The sequence below is a fragment of the Hemitrygon akajei genome, unplaced genomic scaffold, assembly GCF_048418815.1.
Source record: "Hemitrygon akajei unplaced genomic scaffold, sHemAka1.3 Scf000096, whole genome shotgun sequence".
Classification (NCBI taxonomy): Eukaryota; Metazoa; Chordata; class Chondrichthyes; order Myliobatiformes; family Dasyatidae; genus Hemitrygon; species Hemitrygon akajei.
In genome coordinates, this window is record NW_027331982.1 from 480,192 (window position 1) to 507,620 (window position 27,429).

At 44.6% G+C, this 27,429-nt stretch overlaps 2 protein-coding genes and 1 long non-coding RNA gene across 3 annotated transcripts in view; 1 reads left to right on the forward strand and 2 right to left on the reverse strand.

The window, feature by feature from the left end:
- The window catches only part of LOC140722997 (NACHT, LRR and PYD domains-containing protein 3-like), a 299,766-nt gene that overhangs the window by 96,462 nt on the left and 175,875 nt on the right, over positions 1-27,429 (forward strand). The window lies entirely within an intron of this gene.
- The window catches only part of LOC140722996 (NACHT, LRR and PYD domains-containing protein 3-like), a 725,328-nt gene that overhangs the window by 59,186 nt on the left and 638,713 nt on the right, over positions 1-27,429 (reverse strand). The window lies entirely within an intron of this gene.
- LOC140723005 (uncharacterized) lies at positions 1,366-26,107 on the reverse strand. Its single transcript, XR_012097786.1, has 4 exons — positions 25,962-26,107; positions 4,308-4,602; positions 3,137-3,194; positions 1,366-1,426 (listed from the first exon to the last, which is right to left on the reverse strand). It is a non-coding gene; the product is annotated as an uncharacterized lncRNA (long non-coding RNA).

The window sequence follows — 27,429 nt, forward strand, 5'->3', positions numbered from 1 at the left end:
TTTAGCATTAAATTTACTAGATGTGTTTTGTCAGCCAAAGGATGCTGATGGGAGATTTAATAAAATTCACATGCTGAATTTACTGTGACCGATCTAGTCTGTGATCTCAGCACCTTAATTCTGCCTCTCACCTGTAACATCTCACTCACTTATCCTTCAAAGACCATTACAGTGCGCAGATTACAGAATTAATTGTAATAATCTGCTTCTCCTGAATATTGCGGAGGCCATTCCAATGAGACACTAGACCCAGAGAGAGAGAGAGATGGGGAGAGAGGCAGAGAGAGACACAGAGAGAGAACATCTCAATTGCCTTCAACTGGCGGTGCCTGCTTTCAGTACAATCTGATATATTTTGTTTTAATTTCCCCCTCCCTTTTCTCTCTCTCTCTCTCTCTCTCTCTCTCTCTCTCTCTGACCATCACTCTGCCTGTTCTCCATCTCCCTCTGGTGCTCCCCTTTCTTTCTCCCTTGGCCTCCCGTCCCATGATCCTTTCCCTTCTCTAGCTCTGTATCCCTTCTGCCAATCACCTTTCTGGCTCTCAGCTTCACCCCACCCCCTCCGGTCTCCTATCATTTCGCATTTTCCCCTCCCCCTCCTACTTTCAAATCTCTTACTATCTTTCCTTTCAGTTAGTCCTGACGAAGGGTCTCGGCCCGAAATGTCGACAGTGCTTCTCACTATAGATGCTACCTGGCCTGCTGCGTTCCACCAGCATTTTGTGTGTGTCTCTCTGTCAAACCTTCTTTTGATCTCCCACCTACCCACACACTTCTGATAGAAGGGAAACAACACTGCAGGAGGTGACCCACAACAGGTCTCACCAACCAACTATATAATGGAACCATCACATCTTTACACCCCTCCCAGTCCCCACCCCCCCCATAAACTGCAGTATGAGGAGTTCTCATAATTTTGCCCTCTCCCAGCAGCTACCTACCGAAATGTCGTAAAGGGCAGACAGATAGTGTCGATCCCGCCTGCGATGGAATAAGCAAAGCGAATTCTCAGTTCCCTCGGTCAGGGATCAGTAAATCCCCGAGTGTGGACAGATCGGCTTCCTGCCGTTGCGAGCAGTAGCCCGGGGACAGTTCCGAGATGCGGGAAGCTCGCACCTCCCGAGCCTTTGCTGATGATTCGGAGCTGGGTTGAAATTGCGGCGTTTCCGATAACACCTCCAACTACACCGGTTTCCCACGGGATGTGCACAGGAAGTCGATGCATTCAATTAGTTGAAGGGAATTATTAATTCTTTCAAAAGTGATTCGTTACAGTTCAATTGTTGAACAACCCAATAAGTTCTCAGTTTCATTTAAGTGGCTAACTGCCTTTATGATGTTTATATATCAATATACACAGCTCCTTACCTTGTATTGCAGCTTCAGGTTCTGTTACCACCCTGTCCCAGTAGCTGTGTTACGGGTTCTGTAAGTAATGAACACACCCTGGTTAATATTCAGTCAGCTCCTGGTGATAATCATTAACTAAACCCACAGCGTTACCAGCGGGTCTCTCCGTGTCCTGTTCCTTAGCACAGGGTACGTTCTGTCTCCAAACAAACATCACCATGGAGATGAAATGTGATCTCAGTGATTTTGAGAGTGGAATGTTGTCGGTGCCGGAGGGTGCAGTTTGAATATCGCAGGAACTGCTGAACTCCTGGGATTGTCCCATTCAACAGTCTCAGTTTTGCGGAGAATGGCACGGAAGAAGATCAGCGAGCGGCAGTTCTGAGAGCGAAAACGCCTTGTTAATGAGAGAGATTGAATGGGAAAAGCGAAATTGGTTCAATCTGCCAGGAAGGCAACAGTAACTGAAATAACCACGCTGCAAATGCATTGTGCATAGAGGCGTCATTGGACGTGTAACATGTCGAACATTGAAATGGATGGGCTACAGATGTAGAAAACCATGGACATACAATCAGTGGCCGCAGTATTAGGTACACAGTACAGTGCCCATTGATATGTGTTTTTGTCAGCCAGAAGTTGCTGACGGGAGATTTAATTACATTGGCATCCCGCATTCACTGTGACCAACGCAGATCTGACTGTGATCTCGGCTCATCAATCCTGCATCTCACCTGTAACATCTCACTCATTTGTGTATCAAGGGCCACCACACTGCAGGATTACAATATTAACTGAAAGACTCTCCTTCTCCTGAATATTGAGGACAGTCATTCCCATGACACACTATACCCAGAGAGAGAGAGAGAGAAAACATCTCAACTGTCTTCAACTGGCGGTGCCTGGTTTCAGATCCTCACACAACAGGAACTATTTTGTCCACATTCCTGTCAAACTCCGCGGCAATACTTTATGTCTCATCGAATTTCCCACTCATTTTACCAAATTTCCACAGAAACAATCATGTACATTGTTATTTTAAAAAAAACTGTGATGTATACAAGCAGGTCTCCCCTGTTTTATGTAACACATGGCAAGATGACAACAGATTCCTCATAGAAAAACTCACGGGGGCAGATATCTGTCTGGTAAACCTTCCTTTCATTTCCCACCTACCCACTCACATCTGACAGAAGGGAAACAACACTGCAGATGGTGATCCTCAACAGGTCTCACCAACCGACTATATAATGGAGCCATCAACTCCTTACACCACCTTCCCCCACGACCACCCCCCGCCCGGCTGTAATCTCCAATGTGGATGGTTCCATACCTTTTACCACGAATCGCAATGCCGTCCAGGATGGACAGATAGTGTCGATCCCGCCAGTGAAGGAATAAGCAAAGCAAATCCTCAGTTCCCTCGGTCGGGGATCAGTAAAGCCCCGAGTGTGGGCGGATCGGCCTCCTGCTGTTGCAAGCAGTAGCCCGGGGACAGTTCCGAGATGCGGGAAGCTCGTACCTCCCGAGCCTTTGCTGATGATTCGCAGCTCGGTTGAAAGAGCGGCGATTCCAATAACACTATCAGCTGCCCCGGTTCCCCGCGGGACATGCACAGGAAGTCGATGCATTCAATTAGATGAAGGGAATTGTTAATTCACTTAAAAGCGATTCGCTACAGTTCTAATGTCGATCAACACAATACTTTATCAATCTCATTTGATTGTTCATTTAAGTGTCTGACTGCCTTTGTGATGTTTATATTTCAGTATATAGAGCTTCTTACCGTGTACAGCGGCTCCAGGTTCTGATACCACCCTGTCCCAGTAGCTGTGTTACGGGTTCTGTAAGTAATGAACACACCCTGGTTAATGTTCAGTCAGCTCTTGGTGGTAATCATTAACTAAACCCACAGCGTTACCAGCAGGTCTCTCCCTCTGTCCTGTTCCTTAGTACAGGGTACGTTCTGTCTCCAACAAACATCACCATGGAGATGAAATGCCCCAGTGATTTTGAGAGTGGAATGTTTGTTGGTGCCAGACGGTGCAGTTCTACAGACAATAGGTTCAGGAGTAGGCCATTCGACCCTTCGAGCCAGCACCACCATTCACTGTGATCATGGCTGATCATCCGCAATCAGTACCTTGTTCCTGCCTTCTCCCCATATCCCTTGACTCCGCTGTCTTTAAAAGCTCTATCTAACTCTTTCTTGAAAGCATCCAGAGAATTGGCCTCCACTGTTTTCTGAGGCAGAGCATTCCATAGATCCACAACTCTCTGGGTGAAAAAGTTTTTCCTCAACTCTGTTCTAAGTGGCCTACCCCTTATTCATAAACTGTGGCCTCTGGTTCTGGACTCCCCCAACATCGGGAACATGTTTCCTGCCTCTAGTGTGTCCAATCCCTTAATAATCTTATATGTTTCGATCAGATCCCCTCTCATCCTTCTAGATTCCAGTGTTCCAGTGAAAACACTTTCATTCAAGCGTGAAGAAAGTTTAACTCTTTGTGGTACAGAGAAGAGCGATAGAACCAATGACGCGATGTAAAATCCATTAGCTGGGGTCTCGAAGGTCGACTGTTCTTTTCTCCATAGACGCTGCCTGGCCTGCAGAGTTCCTCCAGCATTTTGTGTGTGTTACACAAATTTCCAGCATTTACTGAATTCCTCTTGTTTGAGAGAGATCGGTGACGGGTCACTGCCCCGTGGGATATTTCACATCTCACTACCGGGGTAAAAGATGCTTTCTGCTCGCACTCAGTAGAAACCACCCAGGAGAGTATTTCTGGTTGACGGCAAAGACGTCATTTCTCTTAATCCATTTGGACAGTAACTTGACTCGTTAACATGAACATGTCAGGACTCCCTTCTCCAACTAAATTCACTCCCGATCCTGACCAAAGCTGAGTCTCGCTGTTAACATTGAATCGTTGTACAGAATCATAGACAACACTTACCTCTGATGATGTAACTGAACGACGTTCAATGTGGTCCCAGGAAATCACAGTCTGACTTCCTGGGTAATCGACAATGGTCCTGCACCGTGTGTGCTCACCCTGTACGGAGAGTTGAGTCTGAGCTGCTGCTCCCGAGGCCACTCGGCTGTGATGTGTCCGTCGCTCATTACAGATGGACAGGGCCGGGTGAGCCGGGGTAGAGCGGGACTGCCGCAGTCCGGGTCACACTAACTCTCACCGGCTCAGGACGGGTCTGACAGCAGGAGGAGGCGGGAGTGGGATCAATGTAGCAACCCTGAAGAGGAAAACAAACAGGTTAACAAAGTTAACCTTTCTGTCCAGATTTCCATGTGGATCTCTCATTTTTCTTTCTTTGCAACCAATTAGGCTTCATAACCAGCTTATAACATGCAAAGCTCTGTACTGAATACTTTAATTTATGAAGGCCAATGTGCCAAAGATTTCTTTACTACCTTATCTAGGTGTGCTGCCACTTTCAATGAATTGTGGACCCGTATTCCCAGATGCCTTTGTCCTACCGCACCCTTCAGTGCCGAACCCTTCATTGTGTAAGTCCCACCCTGGTTGATCCTACTGAAGCGTAACAGCTCACGAGCCTGCATTAAACTCCATCTGCCATTATCAGACATTTTTACACCCAATGCAGATCCCGCTGCAAGCTCCAATAGTCTTCATCGCTGTCAAATACACTCCAAACCTTGGAGTCATCCGCAAATATGCTGATCCGGATAATCTAATTATCATCGAGATCATTGATATAGATTATAAACAACAACGGATATCAGCACCGATCCCTGTGGAATTCTACCAGTCACAGGACTCCAGTCAGAGAGGCAATCATCTGCTACCACTATCTGCCTTCCTCCTCTATGCTAATGTCTACTCCAATTTACTAACTCAATTTGAATGCCAAGAGAATGAAATTTATTGGTCAACACCCTATGCGGGACCTTGCCAAATGCCTTGCTAAAGTCCATGTAGACAATATCTAGAGCCTTGCCTTCATCAACTTTCCTGGTAACATTCCTTGTAACCTCTTCAAAAAACTCAATAGATTGTCTAGAACACACAGTCATGTTGGATGTCCCTAATCAGTCCTGTTTATTTAAATACTCCTATATCCGGTCCTTCCAATGTCTTCACATGACTGATGTCAAGTGCATTGGCCTATAATTTTCTGGTTTAATTTTGGAGCCTTTTTTTAAACAGTGGATCAAAATTAGCTATCCTCCAATCTTCTGGTAGTTCTCCTGTCTTTGAGCATAATTTAAACATAACGGTTACATCTTTGCAATTTCTGCATCCGCCTACATCGTGGTTGAAGTACTGAGCTTCTCAGTCACTGGGGATTTATACACTCGAAGTTGCCCAATTTGCCCAAAACACTTTCTCATCTGTAATTTGTATAACATCCGTGGCCTCAATTCTCCTTTGTCTCACTTCTATAGATTATTTTCACAAGTGAACACAGAAGCAAAAATCCACTTAAGAACACCTCTATCTGTTTTGGCTCCATGCATACATTGGCATTCTGATAATCCAGACAATCAATTGTGTCCCCTGAAATCCCTTTGCTTTTAAAACATCTGTATGATCCCTCACCTTGTCTGTTAGGACAACCTTATGCCACCCTATAGCCTTCCTGGTTTCTTTCCTCAATGTTATCTTGCATTTTCTCAACTCCAAAAGTACCTCAATTTTTTCCTACCTGCCTACACCGGTTATGCATCTATTTTTTTTCTAAACACAAAGTACACTGCAGATGCTGTGGTCAAATCAAGATGTACAAAAAAGCTGGATGAACTCAGCAGGTCGAGAAGCATCCATTGAAATGACCGGTCAACGTTTCGGGTCGAGACCCTTCATCAGGACTAAAGAGGGAGGGGGCAGGGGCCCTATAAAGAAGGTGGGGGAGGGTGGGAAACCAATCAGAGGAAAGATCAAAGGGTGGGGGAGAGGAAGCAGGGAGGGGATAGGCAGGACAGGTGAAGAAGGGATCTAAGGGAAAAGCACTATGGGTAGTAGAAGAAGGCAGAGTCATGAGAGGTGACCGGCAGCTAGAAGAGGAGACAGAGTGAAGGTGGGATGGGGGAAGGGAGAGAGAGGGAATTACTGGAAGTTGGAGATTTTGATGTTCAAGAATATTTTTCCTCTGATTGGTTTTCCACCCTCCCCCCACCTTCTTTATAGGGCCCCTGCCCCCTCCTTCTTTAGTCCTGATGAAGGGTCTCAACCCGAAACTTTGACTGCTCCTTTCAACAGATGATGCCCGACCTACTGAGTTCATCCAGCTTTTCTGTACGTTTTTTTTATCTATACCAGGGCCTCAATACCACGGAGCAGAGCTATCGTTCTCCATACTTCCTTTGAATATGATGGTGTTGTGATCACCGGATGCAAACAGTTTCCCTACACAGACTTCTGTTACGTTTGTCCTGTCTCAGTCCCTAATGGGAGATCAAGTATCACACTTGAGTCTTTGGGACATCGATGTACTGATTAATAAAACTTTCCTGAAGACATTTGTCAACTACATGAGTACATCTACAGCATGAGAGTTCCAGTCCGTATGTGGACGGTTAAAATCAAATTATAACAAATTATGTTTTTTGCAATATTCTCTGACGTCTACTAATTTGTTCCTCTAAATCCCACAGACTCTTGGGCAGTCTATAAGACAGACCCATTAACATGTTCAAACAAATTTTATTTCTCCGATCTAGCCATAAAGGCTCACTAGATGAGTTCTCCCATCTGCCCTTACTGCACACTGCCGTGACATTTTCCCTGAGTGAAACCACCCCTACCCTTTAATCACCGACGCTCTCTTGACTCTAAAACAACAGAATCCCAGAATACTGAGCTGCCAGTTCTCAATAATGGTGACAATGTCATAATGCCATGTGTTGATCCATGCCTAAGCTCATCTGCCTTTCCTTCAATACAATACATTGTGGGAATTTTCTTTGTGTTTCTATCGATTTACGGAGAGTTTACAAGGGATTTCAGCCACCCCAGAACAACAGGAGTTGTATTCTGTGAATGTTTCCGAGATGGGGTCATTTTTGCTGCAGTTGGAAGTTTCCACATCCCTTAAAAGGCTAACAATTACACTTGTGCCCAAGAAGAGCAGTGTGAGTTGCATTAATGACTATCGTCCATAGCAATAACAGTTACTGTGAGGAAATGCTTTGAGAGGTTTGCGATGGCTAGAATTAGCTCTTCTCTCAGCAAGGACCTGGGCCCACTGTAATTTACCTGCATCCACAATAGGACACAATGCAATCTCATCGGCTCCTCACGCGGCTTTGGATTACCATGACAATATGAATACTTACATCAGAATGCTGTTTCTCCACCAGAGCTCAGCGTGTAATGCAATTATTCCTACAGTTCTGATCAAAAGGCTTGAACCACTGGGCCTTTCTACCTCCCTCTGCAACCGGATCCTCAATTTCCTCAACAGAAAACCACAATCTATGCGGTTTGGATGTAACGCCTGCACATCACCATCCATACTGGTGCACCTCAAGGATATGTGCTTTGCCCACTGCCCTACTCTCTCTGCACCCATGGCTGTGCAGCTTGGCACAGCTCAAATGCCAGTGACAAATTTGCTAATGACACCACTATTGTTGGCAGATTTTCAGATGGCGAGAAGAAGGCAAACAGGAGCGAGATATATTACCTGGATGAGTGGTGTTGCAGCAACAAACGCACTCAATATCGGTAAGACCAATGGTCTAACTGCGGACTTCTGAACGGGTAAGACGAGGTCACACACACACAACAATCATCATTGATCGGTCAGCAGTGGAAAGAGTGAGCAACTTCATGTTCCTGTGTGTCAGCATCTCTGAGGATCTATCCAAGACCCAGCATACCGATGCAGTTACAAAGAATGCACGGCAGCCGTTATATTTCATTAGGAGTTTGATGAGATTTGGGATGTGAACAATGACTGCGGATTTCTGCGTAAAAATTGTTCTAACTGTCTGCACATCGCTTGATATGGTGGGGTGGGGGAAGTGGTGAAGCTACTGCAGAGGATCGAAATACTCTCAGCAATGTTGTCAATTCAGTCAGCTCCATCATGGGCGGTAGCCTCCATAGCATCCAGGACATCGTCATGGAGCGATGCTTCAAAACGGCGGCATCAGTCATTAGGGATCTGCTTCACCAAGAAGATGCCCTCTTCTCATTGGTATCACTAGGAAGGTGGTACAGGAGATTGAGGGCACACACTCAACTAGCCAGGAACCACTTCCTTCCCTCTGCCATCCCATTTCTGAATTGACATGGAACCCATGAACCTACTTCACTGAATTCATTTTTGCAATAATTATTTAACTTTTAGTAACAGATATTTACTGTAATGCAGTTTTTTCTCTACTATTATATATTGCATTGTACTGCTGCCACAAAGCCAACAACATTCACTACGTATGCCTGTGATATGACACATCCTCCTGATGACTCTTTGGGGATTAATTCCGATTGAGTCCATCGGGCTGAAGATCCACTTCCCATGTTCTTCTCTGTTCCCCAATAACAAACTGTGCAGCTGGATGGCCAAAGATCACATCCTCATCCCTGGGACAATCACAGCCATCGTGAGCCAGTAATGCCGCTGCTCCACTTGTCAGCGATGGGAAACCATCTTTATCGTTTCACTTTCCAGAGAGCCGGACTCTGGGCATTGCCGATTTGGGGCTGTGTTCACAGGGATATCCGAGGCTTTTTGAAACAGACTCGTTCCCACAGCCCTGAGAGGACACTTGCAGTGTGGATGGTCCTGCAGCAGCCCTGGGCTCATCAGATCCTAGACTCAGACAACGGGCAACAGCACAGTTCCACAAAGTCTCTACGCCCCCCCCCCTCATTTCCTTACTTTTATGGTTCGTTTCTCCCCAGAGCAGTGAAAGTATGATGTGCAAGAATGTTGTTGGACAGTTATCAGACTGGAACAACGTGACACTTACTGCTCTGGGAGAGAGAACAGTTAATTTACTGAATTAAAAATATATAGTTCAGTACAATGTAGGAAGACATTTGGCAGAGTCCCACCAGGGAGATTAGACAAGAAGGTTTGGCATTCAGAATGAGGTGGTAAATTGGTTTGGACATTGGTTTTGCGGGAGAAGCCAGTAAGTGGTGGAAGATGGTTTGACTCTCTGACTGGAGACCAGTGACTCGTGGGGTGCAGTGGGGGTCGGTGCCAGGTTCATTGTTGCTTATCATCTCGGTCAATGTTCTGGATGATTTAATTACTGCAATAGTTGTTGTTTGTTCAACAGTAGGTTATTTGCCGTGGTCCGTACATTAACTTAGTTTACAGTAACTCTGTAGTCAGAGCTTTTCTTGTGCACAGACCAGCAAGAAATTGGCCACTCAGCCCATCGAGCCTGCTGCCCCATACTGTGAAATCATGATGTTCACTCTGCAATGCCGCCTGTCACCACACCACCCCCAATGTTTGTTATGTATAGAGACCTTGAACAGAATCAACGTCTTTTCTTTTAAAGGACGTTGAGGAAATCAGCTCGAAACACCAACAATAAACACAGTCATGAGAAAAACGACATGCATTCATCTGAAGTCACAGGTTTTGGAAACAGAAGCCGTGTTGACTAAACATCTTTTGGCACACTTGCTTTGGAATCTTAACCCCTGATTTGGGAACTATTTTTAACCTTGACATGAATTGTGGAGAATCTCAACCGTGCAGACAGGATAATACAAGAACACAAATACCACGACCGACAGAAGGGACAAAATAGAGCGAGTAACTTCTTGCAACACACACAAAATGCCGGAAGAGCTCAGCAGGCCAGGCAGCATCTGGGAAAGGAGTCCTGCCGAAGGATTTCGGCCCGAAACGTTGACTGTTCACTCTTTCCCAAGATGCTGCCTGGCCTGCTGAGTTTCTCCAACATTTTGTGTGTGTTGCTCCAGCATCTACAGATGTTCTCTTGTTTGCGAATATCTTCTTGATCACTAATCCAAAACATGGGAAACATGTCAACTGGAAGTAAAGATCAGAAATAAATATCAGAAGCTGAATTGTTCTCACATTAATTCACTAAGAACGTTTAGTCTCCCTGTGGGTATATTTTCAAGTCGTTTTCTTCTAGTTTTACACCACACCATCAGACGAGGGTCATTTAGTATCTATGGGGGAGGGGCCGATGTTGCTGCTCTGTGAGACTCACAGTGCAATTTTCTGTGTGCAAGCTGCTGCCTGTCCGCAGGGCGGATTCTGACACGCAGGCATTCCTCTGAGCAGGGAGCGGCTTCTCTGCTGAAAACGAACAAACTACTTCGACATTTCGCGCTCACCTTCAACTGTGAACAAAGCTAATTTAACACTGAATTTAAATATTTCTGTAACAGGAAAAAACATTAAAACACCGATGATTTCGAAAAGAAAGTTCACCAGTGTCTGCAATCTGAATGTCTACTTATTACAATTGCTATCAGACTTTGAGAGTTTCCAGTAGTTTATTTTACTTCAAACACCCAATATCTGTAGTTTTAATATATATATGTTTGCGATTTAATTAAATGAATCGATCTGTGGCATAGTCCACGACGATGTTCCGAATGCCAATATCTTACAGTAGCTCTGTATTCTCAATAGTTTTTCCTGTGAATGTGAGTGAGTGTGTGTCAGGGAGGGAGAAGAGGGAGAGAGACTCTTTCACTGCCCTGTGGGGACATTTCGCATATCACTGCAGAAAGGTTTTTCTACAGCGTCTCAGTAGAAACCAACTGGAGAATGTTTGTAGTTGAAGGTAATTGTTTCTTTTAATCCATTTGGTCAATAATTAACTTGTTAATTTGAAGATTTCAGAGTTCCCTTCTCCCACTGACTTCCTTCCCAAGCCCGACAAAAGCCAAACCCCATTGTAAACGCTCCCTGGTTCTGAAGAATCGGAGACGACACTTACTGTGATGTTGAAACCGGACGGAGTTCAGTGAGGTGCCGGGTGAGCGGTGTGCTCACCATACACAGAGATGTCAGTCTGAGCCGCTACACCCGAGGTTATTCGGTTATATAGTGTCTGTCGCTCATTACAAAACACTCGCTATCCTTCCCGCGCTGTCCTCCCACTTGCCCCCCTCCCCGCTGCGCTCTTCTCCCACCCCCTGTCCACTTTTCCTCCCACCCTCTCCTTCCCCACCTACCCCGAGCTCTCTCTCCCTCCCTTCCCATGCTCCACTCATCCCATGCTCAACTCCCCTTCCTCTTTCCCCACACCCTTCCCCGCTCTCTCATGCCTTCATCCCTCTCCATCTCTCCTTCTTTTTCCTGCCCAGCTAATGCCTCTCCTGTCATCTAAATGGGAGAATGTTCAAACATCAGAGGTGCAGAGGGAATCAGGTGTACTCAGGTCTGACTCCTGGAAGGTTAATTTATAGGTTGAGTTTGTGATAAAGAAGGCAAGTGCAATGTTGTCATTTATTTCAAGGGGAATAGAATATAAAAGCAAGGAGAAAATTCTGAGTCTTTATGAGACATTAATCAGGCCATATTTCAAGTGTCATCAACAGTTTTGGGCCCAATATCTCAGAAAGCACGTGTTGTCATCGTTGAGTGACCGCAGGAGGTTCATGAGGATGATTCCAGCAATGAAGGGGTTCACATATGAGGAGCATGTGGCAGCTTTGGGTCTGTACTCACTGGAATTAAGAAAAATGCTGGGGAATCTCATTGACACCTGCTGACTGTTAAAAGGACAGGCTGGGGTGAATGTGGAGAGGATGGGTCCTGTGGTGAAGGTATCCAAATCTGGGGGTTGCAGCCTTAAAATTGAGGGGCGACCGTTTAGAAAAGATTAAAGAAGGATTTGTTTTAGCCAGAGAGTAGTGAATCTGTCACAGACTGTAGTGGAGGACAATCCGTGGGTGTATTTAAGGCAAAAGTTGATTGTCTCCTGATCATTCAGAACATCAAAGGATATGGTGAGAAGGCAGATGTACAGGGTTGAGTGGGATCGGGGATCAGCCATGATGGAATGTCGGAGCTGAATCGATTCTGCTCCTGTGTTTCATGGTCCGGTGACTGTCACAGACTGATTTTTTATGGAATCATGAAAAGAATGTTTTAGAAACAAATATAGACAATATGAGTCTGAAGGAAAAAATTATAAAAATCCAGAAACTCGCAGCAAGCAGAGCATCCTCTGTAATTGGTAATGTTGTGGTTTCGAAATCATCGGTAGTGTTCTTTTTTTATCAGTTTTCACATTCATTGACCCTCCCTGCAGCAGAAATAGTCAAACAGACTAATAATGTGAATGTTTTAACACCTGAATGAGAGTTGGATATGGTTTTAGCAGAATGGCCTAAAGTTCTGCTTTAAGAAGAACTGCCTGTAGTTCTGTGGAATGGTCGGGGCCAGACAGCTGCTTACATCAGACCCCAAGCTCAGAATCTCACAGAAAAACATTTTCCCAGTACTCTTTCAAATTTATTTACTTGTCTTCTATAGATAGATGACCAAAACTGCAGTCAATACTCCAAATTCGAACTCACCAATCTCTTTTACAACCTCAAAACAACATCCCATCTCCAGGATTCAGTACATTAATTTACACAGGCAATCTGGAAAAGGCTCTTTTTTATGACCCAATCTACCTGTGACACTACTTCCAATGAATTATGGACCTGTATGCCCAGATCCCTTTATTCCACTGCACTCTTTAGTGCACAATCGTTTACTGTGTAAGACCTACATAGTGCAACACTTTGCACTTGTCTACATTAAATTCCATCTGCCATTTTCAGCTCAGAATTTGCAGCTGTGCCAGATCCCACTGTAACCTGCCTCTCTGCTAACTACACCCCTGATATTGCTGTCATATGCAAATGTGATTATCAAGATAAACACGTTATCATCGATGACCAACAGCAATGGCCCAACTACCATTTCTGTGGCCCTCCACCGGTCATAAACCCCCAATCAGGGAGACAACCATCTATCATCACTGTCGGCCTTCACCCAAAACACCACTGTCTACTCTAATTTATTTCCTTACATTGAACTTGGAGCAAATGAATATTCTTTACCAAACCCCCACATGGGATAGTTAAATGCCTTGCAAAAGTTCATGTTGCCAACATCCACTGCATTGACTTTACTTACTTCCCTCGTAACATTCCCCCTCACCTCATCGAAAAAAATTCTGTCATTGCCAAGCACAGAGGAAGTCATGCTGAACATGCCAAATCAGTCCTGTCTTTTCAAATAGTTATATAATGTGGTGCTTTCAATACCATTCACACTACTGGTGTCAGAATCTGCTGAACAGATCCTGACCCGGATCTGGGCTGTACCTTCCAAATAACCGAACCTAACTTGCACTACCTTACTTTTCCTTTTCTATTTTCTAATTATGATTTATAATTTCAATTTTTATTATACTTAATTCGATTTGTACTTTAGGGAGTGCGAAGCACAGAATCAAATATCGCTGTAACGATTGTATGCTCTAGTATTAATTGTTTGGTGATGTTACGAATGAAGGGAGCAAAGTCGCCCCCCCCCCCTTCTTTTTGAGAATCGCAAGATCGCTATTATTTCGGATCTCAGATCCAGGAAATGAGAGAGATACACAGCATGTCAGAAATGAGAGAGAGAGACGCAGGATCGCAGCAAAGGCAGTTGTTATAGACAACGCAGAATACACAACAAGGTGGAATGTCTCCTAACAAAAGCGGAACGGAACCACTGATTACTGCTATTGTGTCTTGGAGAAGGAATTGTGTATTGAGTACTGTACTGTTCATTGAAACCCCTCAGGGACAACCAGAGTGGTCTGGTTGAGGGATTGCATCATCCCAACCTGATTGACATCTGAGACCCCGTGAGTGAGGATAAGAGGGTCTGGGGAACACCCCTCAGACGCACCAGGAGAAACGCTAGAAATCCAGTGACAGCATTTTATAGCGAAAGCCGGTGAAAGCTCGTGTGCGTCCTCCCTTGCCTGAGTGGCGGGCTCATTACGGAAGAACGGTTTAGCTAAAGGAGAACAGCCACAACAACGAGACACTGACGGATCGAAATCATAAAGGAAGGTTGGCAAATACAATAGCGGTAACTGTTCCCATTCTTCTGTCTGTCTCTCTCTCTCTCTCCAACAATTGCAACACAGCGACAAACAAACACTGGAGCCTGTGTGAACTGAAACGAACTTTATATTTCCATCGGACAATGCATTATCCCCTAGACAACGATAGAGCTTATTTCTTATTATTATTATACCCGCACTTTTAGGTTTCGTATTGATGACGTATATTATCTGTATATTTGCATTGATATTATTTGTGTATTTTTACTAATAAATACTGTCAAAAATAGTACCATCAGGCTTCAACGGACGCCTCTGTCTTTGCTGTTAAGTAACCCAGTTACGGGGTTCGTAACAGTGACAATAAAGTATTAAGTATGAAGAATCACTGGCCTATGTTTTCTGGTTTAATTTTTCAGCATTTCTTAAACAGAACAACGTTAGCTATCCTCCAACCCTCCATTACCTCACATGTCAGCAAGTATAATTTAAATATACCTGCCACGACAACTCAGTCACCCCTCGCTCTTCACTGAACATCCAGCCCCATCCTTCCTCATGGCCTATCTCACTCGTCACTCACCCCTGCTTGCTTGCAGCTGCTCTCGCTCACCCATCCTCCTCGCCCCCTCGTCCACACCTCTCCTTCCTCATCTCCATCCTCCACTCCCGAAACCCCACTCACACTACCATTTCCGCTCTACTCCCTCATCCTCTTTACATATTACTCACTCCACTGTCCATCAACCTCTCCACCTTTCTGTCCCATTCCAACAACACTCTACTCTTCTCACTATCTCCCTCACTCCCTTTCTCACAGTCCCTCCCTCTCTCACCCTGTACCTTCTACTCCCTCTTAACCTTTCTCACTCTTCTTTCCCTTCCCACCTCTCACTCCATTTCTCCAGATCTCTCTCCCCTTTCTGCCCATCTTTCAAACCCCTCACTCACACACTCTCTCACCCTCCGCCCTCTCTGTCCCTTTCTCTCTAATTATATCTCCTCCCGCTGTCTACCCATTCTGTCCCAAGGTCTACCCCCCATCTACCTACTCCACTGACTCACCCTCATCTTAGCTGCTCCCTGTCCACCTTGCAGACCCTGGCCCTGACCGTTTCCCTTCTCCCTGCTCAACCTCATTCCACCCCTCACCTTCACCCTTACATCAACAATATTTCAAGGGTTATTGGCAACTTTGACTGAGAAAGATGCATGTTTCATACACTGTGTAATGTCTTTATATTAAGGAGTGTCACAGTTGGGAATGTCATGGATCCATTTTTTAAAAAAAGGTATTGGGAAAAAAAGTTTAAAAATTACTGCAGATAATGTGAGTCTGAAGTAAAAATAATTAAATACTGCAAACTCACAGCTGTAATTGGTAACATAGCTGGTTCGAGCCCATCAGCAGTGTCATTTACGACATGCTACAGGTTCATTGCAAACTATTAACAGCTTTGCACATTTACATATGGAGAAATAGTTAAATAGAATACTGAAGTGACTTTGTTTACGGGATTGAGAGTGAAATGTGGAACTAGTTTCAGCAGAAATGCCGCTCCCTGTTCTGAGGAATGTGCTGTTTAAACACAAACCCTGAGCTCTGAGTCTCATAGAAAAGCAACCTGCACAATCCAAATCAATCAATGATATTGCCTCTTCCCCCTTCCTTTCCAGTTCCTCTGAAGGGTCTCAGCCTGAAATGCTCCCTTTGTATTCAGTTCCATACACACTGCCCGGACCTGCTGCGTTACTCCAGCATTTTGTCTTTCCCTAGTTACGAAAGATCCGCGACTGGGAGCGTGTGTGCAGTTTGACATCACATCAAAACATATCCATACTGTTGAATATTCTTGGGGAATTAAGGTGTAAATCATTCAAGTCTGATATTAATTTTGGATTTTTACTCAATCAAACCTTTGTCTGTGATCAAGCAGTCAGAGTCATAGTTAGAGAGTCATATCAAAACAGAACACAGTACAGGCGCTTTGTCTCAGTCATTTGAACCACCTGTTCCCACCCACCTGCACAGTAGCCATATTCACCCATCCATATTTTCAAAGGCGAAATCGTGCTCGCATGTACCACTCCTGTTGGCAGCTCATTCAACATTCTCTCAACCCTCTGATTGAAGACTTATCCACTCATGTCCCCCTAAAACTTTTCATCTTTCACCCACAATGCATGATCTCTGGTTGTCGTTCCACCTGACTTCACTGGAAAAGGCCTGCTTGCATTTACCTATTTCTACCCATCTTCATGTTGTCCTGCTCTATCAAGTCTCCTCTCAATTTTTAGCATTTCAATGATTAAAGTCTGAAACTATTCATCCTTTCCTTATCACCCAGGTCCTCTGGAAACATCCTTGAAATTTCTCCCAATACACTTTCAAACTTACTTACATCTTTCCTGTAGGTAGGTGACCAAAACTACACACAATACTCTAAATTCCAACTAACCGATGTCTTATACAACTTCAAAATAACATCCCATCAATTGCAGACAATAATTTAATTGATGAAGGTCACTATGCCAAAAGCATTTATTAACCACCCTATCTACCTGTGGCGCTGCTTTCAATGAATTATGGACCTCTATTCCCAGATTCTTTTGTTCCACCGCAACGTTAGTGCTCTACTGTTTACTGCGTAAGACCTACCATAGCACAACACTTCGCACTTACCTGCATTAAATTCCATCTGCCATTTTCAGCTCAGTATTTCCAGCTGTTCCAGATCCCCGTAACCTATGATAGATAATTTGCCTCTCTGTCAACTACACCCCTAATCTTGGTGTCACATGTAAATGTGCTTATCAAGTTAAAAACATTACCATCCCACTCATTGATATAGATGACAAACAGCAACGGACCCAATGATTAATGGAGACAATCATCTACCATCACAGTCCACCTTCTAATGGAGACAATCATCTATCATCACAGTCCACCTTCTCCCAAAATGCCATTGTCTACTCCAATTTACTTCCTTACGTTGAACGTGATGCAAATGTATTTTCTTGACCAACCTCCCACGCAGGATTGTTAAATGCTTGCAAAAGACCATGTAAACAACATTTGCTTGATTGGTAACAAGGAAATCTACTTTACTGGTAACATTTCCCATAACCTCTTCAAAAAAAAAATTCTGTGTGTTGCCAGGAGCAAACAAAGTCATGCTGACTGTTCCAAGTCAGTCTTGTCTTTTCAAATACTTACATATGCAGTGCTTCTAATAGTGATGTCAGAAGCACTGGTCTATAGTTTGCTGGTTTATTTTTTTAAGCCTTTCTTCAACAGCATGTGTCTTCAACATATAACCCATGTTAGTATGGGGAGCGGGATTTTACACCATATTCCAGGTACAATCTCAACAAAACGCAAGTAATTGTTAATGTCATTTCACTCTTACACCCAATAACTCTTACAATAAATACAATGTACCTTTCACCTCCCTCTCTACCCACTGCACAAACTCTCCATTTTAACATACTCAGGATTTCAGTTTCTGCTACAGAAGTGGGTGATTTGCCATTTCCCACACTGGGCTCCAGTGACCTGTTGTTCCCACTCACTCCTTTCCCTCCATTACCACAAAACATCTCAACAAGAGACACAGAACAGTACAGCACAGTGCTCAGTCTATTCAATTAATGAAGTGGCCAACTAAACTAACCCCATCTGCCAGAACAATGTCCATATCCTTCCAGTTTCCTCACATTCATGTGCTGATCTAAATATCTGTTAAAAGTCCCAATGTATCTGCCACTACCATCACCCCAGGCAGCAGAGACTGGATGGAGGTTGAACAAGATGGTTGATATACATCATTGAGATGATAGGATACAGACTGGACAGAGGTTGAACAAGAAGGTTGATATATATCATTGAGGTGGAGGGATACAAACTGGACAGAGGTCGAACAAGATGGTTAATATATATCATTGAGGTGGTGGCATACAGACTGGACAGAGGTTGAACAAGATGGTTGATATATATATTTGAGGTGGTGGGATAGGGGCTGGACAGAGGTTGAACAAGATGGTTGATATATATCATTGTGGTGGTGGGATACAGACTGGACAGAGGTTGAACAAGATGGTTGATATATATATTTGAGGTGGTGGGATAGGGGCTGGACAGAGGTTGAACAAGATGGTTGATATATATCATTGAGTTGGAGGGATACAGACTGGACAGAGATTGAACAAGATGGTTGATATATATCATTGAGGTGGAGGGATACAGACTGGACAGACGTTGAACAAGATGGTTGATATATATCATTGAGGTGGTGGGATACAGGCTGGAGAGATGTTGAACAAGATGGTTGATATATATCATGGAGGTGGTGGCATACAGACTGGACAGAGGTTGAACAAGATGGTTGATATATCAATTTGAGGTGGTGGGATACAGAATGGACAGAGGTTGAACAAGATGGTTGATATATATCATTGAGGTGGTGAGATACAGGCTGGACAGAGGTTGAACAAGATGGTTGATATATATCATTGAGGTGGTGGAATACAGAATAGACAGAGGTTGAACAAGATGGTTGATATATATCATTGAGGTGGAGGGACACAGACTGAACAGAGATTGAACAAGATGGTTGATATATATCATTGAGGTGGAGGGATACAGACTGGACAGGTTGAACAAGATGGTTGATATATATCATTGAGGTGGTGGGATACAGACTGGACAGAGGTTGAACAAGATGGTTGATATATATATTTGAGGTGGTGGGATAGGGGTTGGACAGAGGTTGAACAAGATGGTTGATATATATCATTGAGGTGGAGGGATACAGACTGGACAGAGATTGAACAAGATGTTTGATATATATCATTGAGGTGATGGGATACAGACTGGACAGAGGTTGAACAAGATGGTTGATATATATCATTGAGGTGATGGCATACAGACTGGACAGAGGTTGAACAAGATGGTTGATATATATATTTGAGGTGGTGGGATAGGGGCTGGACAGAGGTTGAACAAGATGGTTGATATATATCATTGAGGTGGAGGGATACAGGCTGGACAGAGGTTGAACAAGATGGTTGATATATATCATTGAGGTGGAGGGATACAGACTGGACAGAGGTTGAACATGATGGTTGATATATATCATTGAGGTGGTGGGATACAGACTGGACAGAGGTTGAACAAGATGGTTGATATATATCATTGAGGTGGTGGCATACAGACTGGACAGAGGTTGAACAAGATGGTTGATATATATATTTGAGGTGGTGGGATAGGGGCTGGACAGAGGTTGAACAAGATGGTTGATATATATCATTGTGGTGGTGGGATACAGACTGGACAGAGGTTGAACAAGATGGTTGATATATATATTTGAGGTGGTGGGATAGGGGCTGGACAGAGGTTGAACAAAATGGTTGATATATATCATTGAGTTGGAGGGATACAGACTGGACAGAGATTGAACAAGATGGTTGATATATATCATTGAGGTGGAGGGATACAGACTGGACAGAGGTTGAACAAGATCGTTGATATGTATCATTGAGGTGGTGGGATACAGGCTGGACAGATGTTGAACAAGATGGTTGATATATATCATGGAGGTGGTGGCATACAGACTGGACAGAGGTTGAACAAGATGGTTGATATATAAATTTGAGGTGGTGGGATACAGAATGGACAGAGGTTGAACAAGATGGTTGATATATATCATTGAGGTGGTGGGATACAGGCTGGACAGAGGTTGAACAAGAAGGTTGATATATATCATTGAGGTGGAGGGATACAAACTGGACAGAGGTCGAACAAGATGGTTAATATATATCATTGAGGTGGTGGCATACAGACTGGACAGAGGTTGAACAAGATGGTTGATATATATATTTGAGGTGGTGGGATAGGGGCTGGACAGAGGTTGAACAAGATGGTTGATATATATCATTGTGGTGGTGGGATACAGACTGGACAGAGGTTGAACAAGATGGTTGATATATATATTTGAGGTGGTGGGATAGGGGCTGGACAGAGGTTGAACAAGATGGTTGATATATATCATTGAGTTGGAGGGATACAGACTGGACAGAGATTGAACAAGATGGTTGATATATATCATTGAGGTGGAGGGATACAGACTGGACAGACGTTGAACAAGATGGTTGATATATATCATTGAGGTGGTGGGATACAGGCTGGAGAGATGTTGAACAAGATGGTTGATATATATCATGGAGGTGGTGGCATACAGACTGGACAGAGGTTGAACAAGATGGTTGATATATCAATTTGAGGTGGTGGGATACAGAATGGACAGAGGTTGAACAAGATGGTTGATATATATCATTGAGGTGGTGAGATACAGGCTGGACAGAGGTTGAACAAGATGGTTGATATATATCATTGAGGTGGTGGAATACAGAATAGACAGAGGTTGAACAAGATGGTTGATATATATCATTGAGGTGGAGGGACACAGACTGAACAGAGATTGAACAAGATGGTTGATATATATCATTGAGGTGGAGGGATACAGACTGGACAGGTTGAACAAGATGGTTGATATATATCATTGAGGTGGTGGGATACAGACTGGACAGAGGTTGAACAAGATGGTTGATATATATATTTGAGGTGGTGGGATAGGGGTTGGACAGAGGTTGAACAAGATGGTTGATATATATCATTGAGGTGGAGGGATACAGACTGGACAGAGATTGAACAAGATGTTTGATATATATCATTGAGGTGATGGGATACAGACTGGACAGAGGTTGAACAAGATGGTTGATATATATCATTGAGGTGATGGCATACAGACTGGACAGAGGTTGAACAAGATGGTTGATATATATATTTGAGGTGGTGGGATAGGGGCTGGACAGAGGTTGAACAAGATGGTTGATATATATCATTGAGGTGGAGGGATACAGGCTGGACAGAGGTTGAACAAGATGGTTGATATATATCATTGAGGTGGAGGGATACAGACTGGACAGAGGTTGAACATGATGGTTGATATATATCATTGAGGTGGTGGGATACAGACTGGACAGAGGTTGAACAAGATGGTTGATATATATCATTGAGGTGGTGGCATACAGACTGGACAGAGGTTGAACAAGATGGTTGATATATATATTTGAGGTGGTGGGATAGGGGCTGGACAGAGGTTGAACAAGATGGTTGATATATATCATTGTGGTGGTGGGATACAGACTGGACAGAGGTTGAACAAGATGGTTGATATATATATTTGAGGTGGTGGGATAGGGGCTGGACAGAGGTTGAACAAAATGGTTGATATATATCATTGAGTTGGAGGGATACAGACTGGACAGAGATTGAACAAGATGGTTGATATATATCATTGAGGTGGAGGGATACAGACTGGACAGAGGTTGAACAAGATCGTTGATATGTATCATTGAGGTGGTGGGATACAGGCTGGACAGATGTTGAACAAGATGGTTGATATATATCATGGAGGTGGTGGCATACAGACTGGACAGAGGTTGAACAAGATGGTTGATATATAAATTTGAGGTGGTGGGATACAGAATGGACAGAGGTTGAACAAGATGGTTGATATATATCATTGAGGTGGTGGGATACAGGCTGGACAGAGGTTGAACAAGATGGTTGATATATATCATTGAGGTGGTGGAATACAGAATGGACAGAGGTTGAACAAGATGGTTGATATATATCATTGAGGTGATGGGATACAGTCTGGACAGAGGTTGAACAAGATGGTTGATATATATCATTGAGGTCGAGGGATACAGACTGGACAGAGGTTGAACAAGATGGTTGATATATATCATTGAGGTGGAGGGATACAGACTGGACAGAGGTTGAACAAGATGTTTGATATATATCATTGAGGTGGAGGGATACAGACTGGACAGAGGTTGAACAAGATGGTTGATCTATATCATTGAGGTGATGGAATACAGACTGGACAGAGGTTGAACAAGATGGTTGATATATAAATTTGAGGTGGTGGGATAGGGGCTGGACAGAGGTTGAACAAGATGGTGGATATATATCATTGATGTGGAGGGACACAGACTGGACAGAGATTGAACAAGATGGTTGATATATATCATTGAGGTGGAGGGATACAGACTGGACAGAGGTTGAACAAGATGGTTGATATATCTCATTGAGGTGGTGGGATGCAGACTGGACAGAGGTTGAACAAGATGGTTGATATATATATTTGAGGTGGTGGGATAGGGGCTGGACAGAGGTTGAAGAAGATGGTTGATATATATCATTGAGGTGGAGGGATACAGGCTGGACAGAGGTTGAACTAGATGGTTGATATATATCATTGAGGTGGAGGGATACAGACTGGACAGAGGTTGAACATGATGGTTGATATATATCATTGAGGTGGTGGGATACAGGCTGGACAGAGGTTGAACAAGATGGTTGATATATATCATTGAGGTGGTGGCATACAGACTGGACAGAGGTTGAACAAGATGGTTGATATATAAATTTGAGGTGGTGGGATACAGAATGGACAGAGGTTGAACAAGATGGTTGATATATATCATTGAGGTGGTGGGATACAGGCTGGACCGAGGTTGAACAAGATGGTTGATATATATCATTGAGGTGGTGGAATACAGAATGGACAGAGGTTGAACAAGATGGTTGATATATATCATTGAGGTGGTGGGATACAGACTGGACAGAGTTTGAACAAGATGGTTGATATATATCATTGAGGTGGAGGGACACAGACTGGACAGAGATTGAACAAGATGGTTGATATATATCATTGAGGTGGAGGGATACAGACTGGACAGGTTGAACAAGATCGTTGATATATATCATTGTGGTGGTGGGATACAGACTGGACAGAGGTTGAACAAGATGGTTGATATATATATTTGAGTTGGTGGGATAGGGGCTGGACAGAGGTTGAACAAGATGGTTGATATATATCATTGAGTTGGAGGGATACAGACTGGACAGAGATTGAACAAGATGGTTGATATATATCATTGAGGTGGTGGGATACAGACTGGACAGAGGTTGAACAAGATGGTTGATATATATCATTGAGGTGGTGGGATACAGACTGGACAGAGGTTGAACAAGATTATTGATATATATCATTGAGGTGATGGGATACAGACTGGACAGAGGTTGAACAGGATGGGCGGGGAATGAGCAGATGGGATCAGCTGGGAGAAGGGATCAAGGATGATCACTGATGGTCTTCAGGAGGAGGGGTTGGTCAACAGCCCGCCCCTACATTTCTAATGAACAGCACTGTTTATTGTTCTTGTATTAAAATGCTTTTGTGGGATTATGATGGGATGTTCCAGTTCATTTATTGTTACCATTTAGCTTGGATTATACAGTTACTTGCTTGTGTATTTCTGGGTCACACTAACTGTAACCAGGGTGTCTGATGGTCGCCTCCCCTGTCTGTATGAGACTGGTTGGGTTCACTCTTGGGGTCGTGCCTGCTGGTCTATTTTGTGTTTATCACGATAAAACTGTTATTGAGTTCAATGAACTGCCTCATCTGTCATTATGGACCAAATGCTCACCACAATACTACTGTATAAAAGATCTGAAAATAACAAAGCTGGAACAAACCAGAAGTCACATTGGTATGGTGACTGCTTTGCCCATGGCTGCAAGGAACTGCAGAGTTACGGACACAGATCAGCTCATCACAGAAACTAGTCTCCCCTACGTGAACTCCTTCTGGACTTCCCACTCCCTCAGTAAAATCAAAGATCCCCAGAACCTGGGCATTCCCTTTTCTCACCCACCCCCATTAGGGAGAAGATACATATCCCCAGGCTTAAAAGCGGTTTATCTGAAGTGAAAAAAGTTTTGAGAAGTTCCAGGAAGCGAGGCGAAGTCGACAGTTCGGGAAGTTAACGGGACTCATTGGCCAATATTAGATTTCTCCAACAAATCCACGTCAGCACAAAACGGTGACTGCACTCCGCCGGCCAAAAATCACTGCATTCCGCCGACTGTGAGTATGCGCAATGCGATTTTCACATCGACCGGGGTGGGGGGGGGGGCCTCGGGAAAAACCCGCAGGCTGCAGATCTGCGGCAGAATAAGAGCGGAAAACAGGATACCGTGATCGGTGGCCGTGTCTCCCCGACAATAAACCGGCTCCACAGGACATAGGAGCAGAATTAGGCCGTTTGGCCCATCGACTCTGCTCCGGCGTTCAATCAGGGTGACCCTTTTCCCCCTCCTCAGCCCCACTCCACGACCAGATAGTTGGAAAATGAGTAAATGGCCGACAGTTCGGGAAGTTACCGGGACTCACTGCCGACTCGACACTGGCCTCAGTACTCACCGACGGGAATCTGATTTTTCCCCCGGCTCCCGGCCCGAAGGTATATATATATCGTTTCAACAACGAACGGGGAGAAAAACCACCATCGATCCGGGGGACGGGGGGGGCGGCGACTGTCAGCATGCACAGGGTGATTACTGCGTCAGAGCGGAGGGTCACCCCAGGGAGCAAATTCCAGTGACCGACCCAGCAGACTCGGTGAGGAACAACATACACGCCCCTCATATCTTCATTAACCTACCCCCCTCACCTCAAATGGCTGGCCTCTTATCTTAGAAATTTCAACCCTGGGGAAAAATATATCGTCTATCCACTCTATCCCTCTCATAATCGTATAAATGTCCATCCAGTCTCACCCCAGCCTGCGCCGCTCTGGAGAAAACAACACAAGTTTGTCCAGCCTCTCGTTATAGCTCATGCCCTCTAATCCAGGCAGTGTCCTGGTAAACCTCTTCTGCGCCCTCTCCAAAGCCCCGACATCCTTCCGAGAATGGGGGCGACCAGATCTGTATGAAACATTCCAGATGTGGTCTAACTAGTTTTATAAAGCTGCAGCACAACTTCCCGACTTTTGAACTCAATGCTTCAACTAATAAAGACAACCATGCCATTTGCCTTCTTAACCACCCGATCAATCAGTGCAGTCTCTTTCAGGGAGCGATGAACTTGGAGTCTAAGATCCCTCTGATCATCAACACTGTTCAGGGTTTTGCATTTAACAGTATACTGTCTCAGTCATTCCACCTACCGAGCTGCCAAGATGATCATCACTAATCAAATCTCACTGAGATTTCTCAGGTCCTGTTGAATTTATTGCCAAGTGCACAAGTACGGGAAGGTACAGGTACAGAGAAACACTGACTTGTGGCAGCATCACAGGCAAGTACATTCAGATAACACACGGAACACAAGTTATACGATTCTCCGTCAGTAACAATATCGAAATATGTTTTACTTCATCCTGCTAATAGGACCAGGGGCTGAGCGGCGGCTCATCTCAGACGGTTCGGTGTGAAGGTCTCACAACCCAGACCGACCCCGGCAGATTCTGTGAAGGAAGCGAGGCGAGGCCGCCAGTTCGGGAAAGTTCATTCCCTCCCCCTTCAGGTTTCACCGATCACCTTGTGTTTCTCTCTCCCTTCCCCACCCCCACCTTTTATTCTCCAGTTCTCTTGTTTGAATTCGGGACCTCCCCGCTCCGGACCTGCTTCAATACTCACCGAAATGAAACTGTTGTCGTCGCCCCGCAGAGAATAATCCGTCCCCGGCTCCCCAGCCCAGGGGGCGAGGGTGAGGACCCCCTCCCGATCCCGATCTCGATCCCACGGCCGACCCGCTTCAACAAAGAACGAAAAACACCGCCGCCCTTCCCGTACTGAGCATGCGCGATGTCGCCCGCCCGTCACCAGGTAAGTGGGCGGGGCCTCGGAACGCAGCTGCAGATCCACAAACCCGCCTGTCCAGGTAGACCCATTGTCTCAGATTGCTCCTGCCACACCGAACTCATTTCTGCATACCTTGACGCTGTCTTATCCCCCCTTGTTCAATCCCTTCCCACCAATGTTCGTGACACTTCTCACGCTTTGAATTTTTTCAATGATTTTAAGTTCCCTCGCCTCCACCGCCTTATTTTATCCATGGACGTCCAGTCCCTCTATACCTCCATCCCCCACCTGGACGGTCTCAAAGCTCTCCGCTTCTTTTTGGATTCCAGACCTAAACAATTCCCCTCTACCACCACTCTCCTCCGTCCAGCGGAATTAGTTCTTACTCTCAATAATTTCTCTTTTGGCTCCTGCCACTTCCTCCAAACCAAGGGTGTAGCCATGGGCACCCGCATGGGTCCCAGTTATGCCTGCCTTTTTGTTGGCTTTGTGGAACAGTCCATGTTCCAAGTCTATACGGGTATCCGTCCCCCTCTTTTCCTTCGCTACATCGACGACTGCATTGGCGTTGCCTTCTGCACGCATGCTGAGCTCGTTGACTTCATTAACTTTGCCTCCAACTTTCACCCTGCCCTCAAATTTACCTGGTCTATTTCCGACACCTCCCTCCCCTTTCTTGATCTTTCTGTCTCCATCTCTGGAGACGGCCTATCTACTGATATCTACTACAAGCCTACAGACTCTCACAGCTACCTGGACTATTCCTCTTCCCACCCTGTCTCTTGCAAAAATGCTATCCCCTTCTCGCAATACCTCCGTCTCTGCCGCATCTGCTCTCAGGATGAGGCTTTTCATTCCAGGACGAAGGAAATGTCTTCCTTTTTTAAACAAAGGGGCTCTGACGGTGGTGTATGAAAAGCGGATGCTGTCCAAGTTGCATGCCATCTTTGACAATGACTCCCATCCACTCCATAATGTACTGGTTAGGCACAGAAGTACATTCAGCCAGAGACCCATTCCACCGAGATGCAACACTGAGCGTCATAGGACGTCATTCCTGCCTGTGGCCATCAAACTTTACAACTCCTCCCCCGGAGTGTCAGACACCCTGAGACAATAGGCTGGTCCTGGACTTATTTCCACTTGGCATGATTAACTTATTATTATTTAATTATTTATTGTTTTATATTGCTATATTTCTTCACTATTCTTGGTGGTGCGTCTGTAGCGAAACCCAATTTCCCTCGGGATCAATAAAGTATGTCTACCTGTCTGTCTGTCATTACTTCTGCTCTGAAACGCA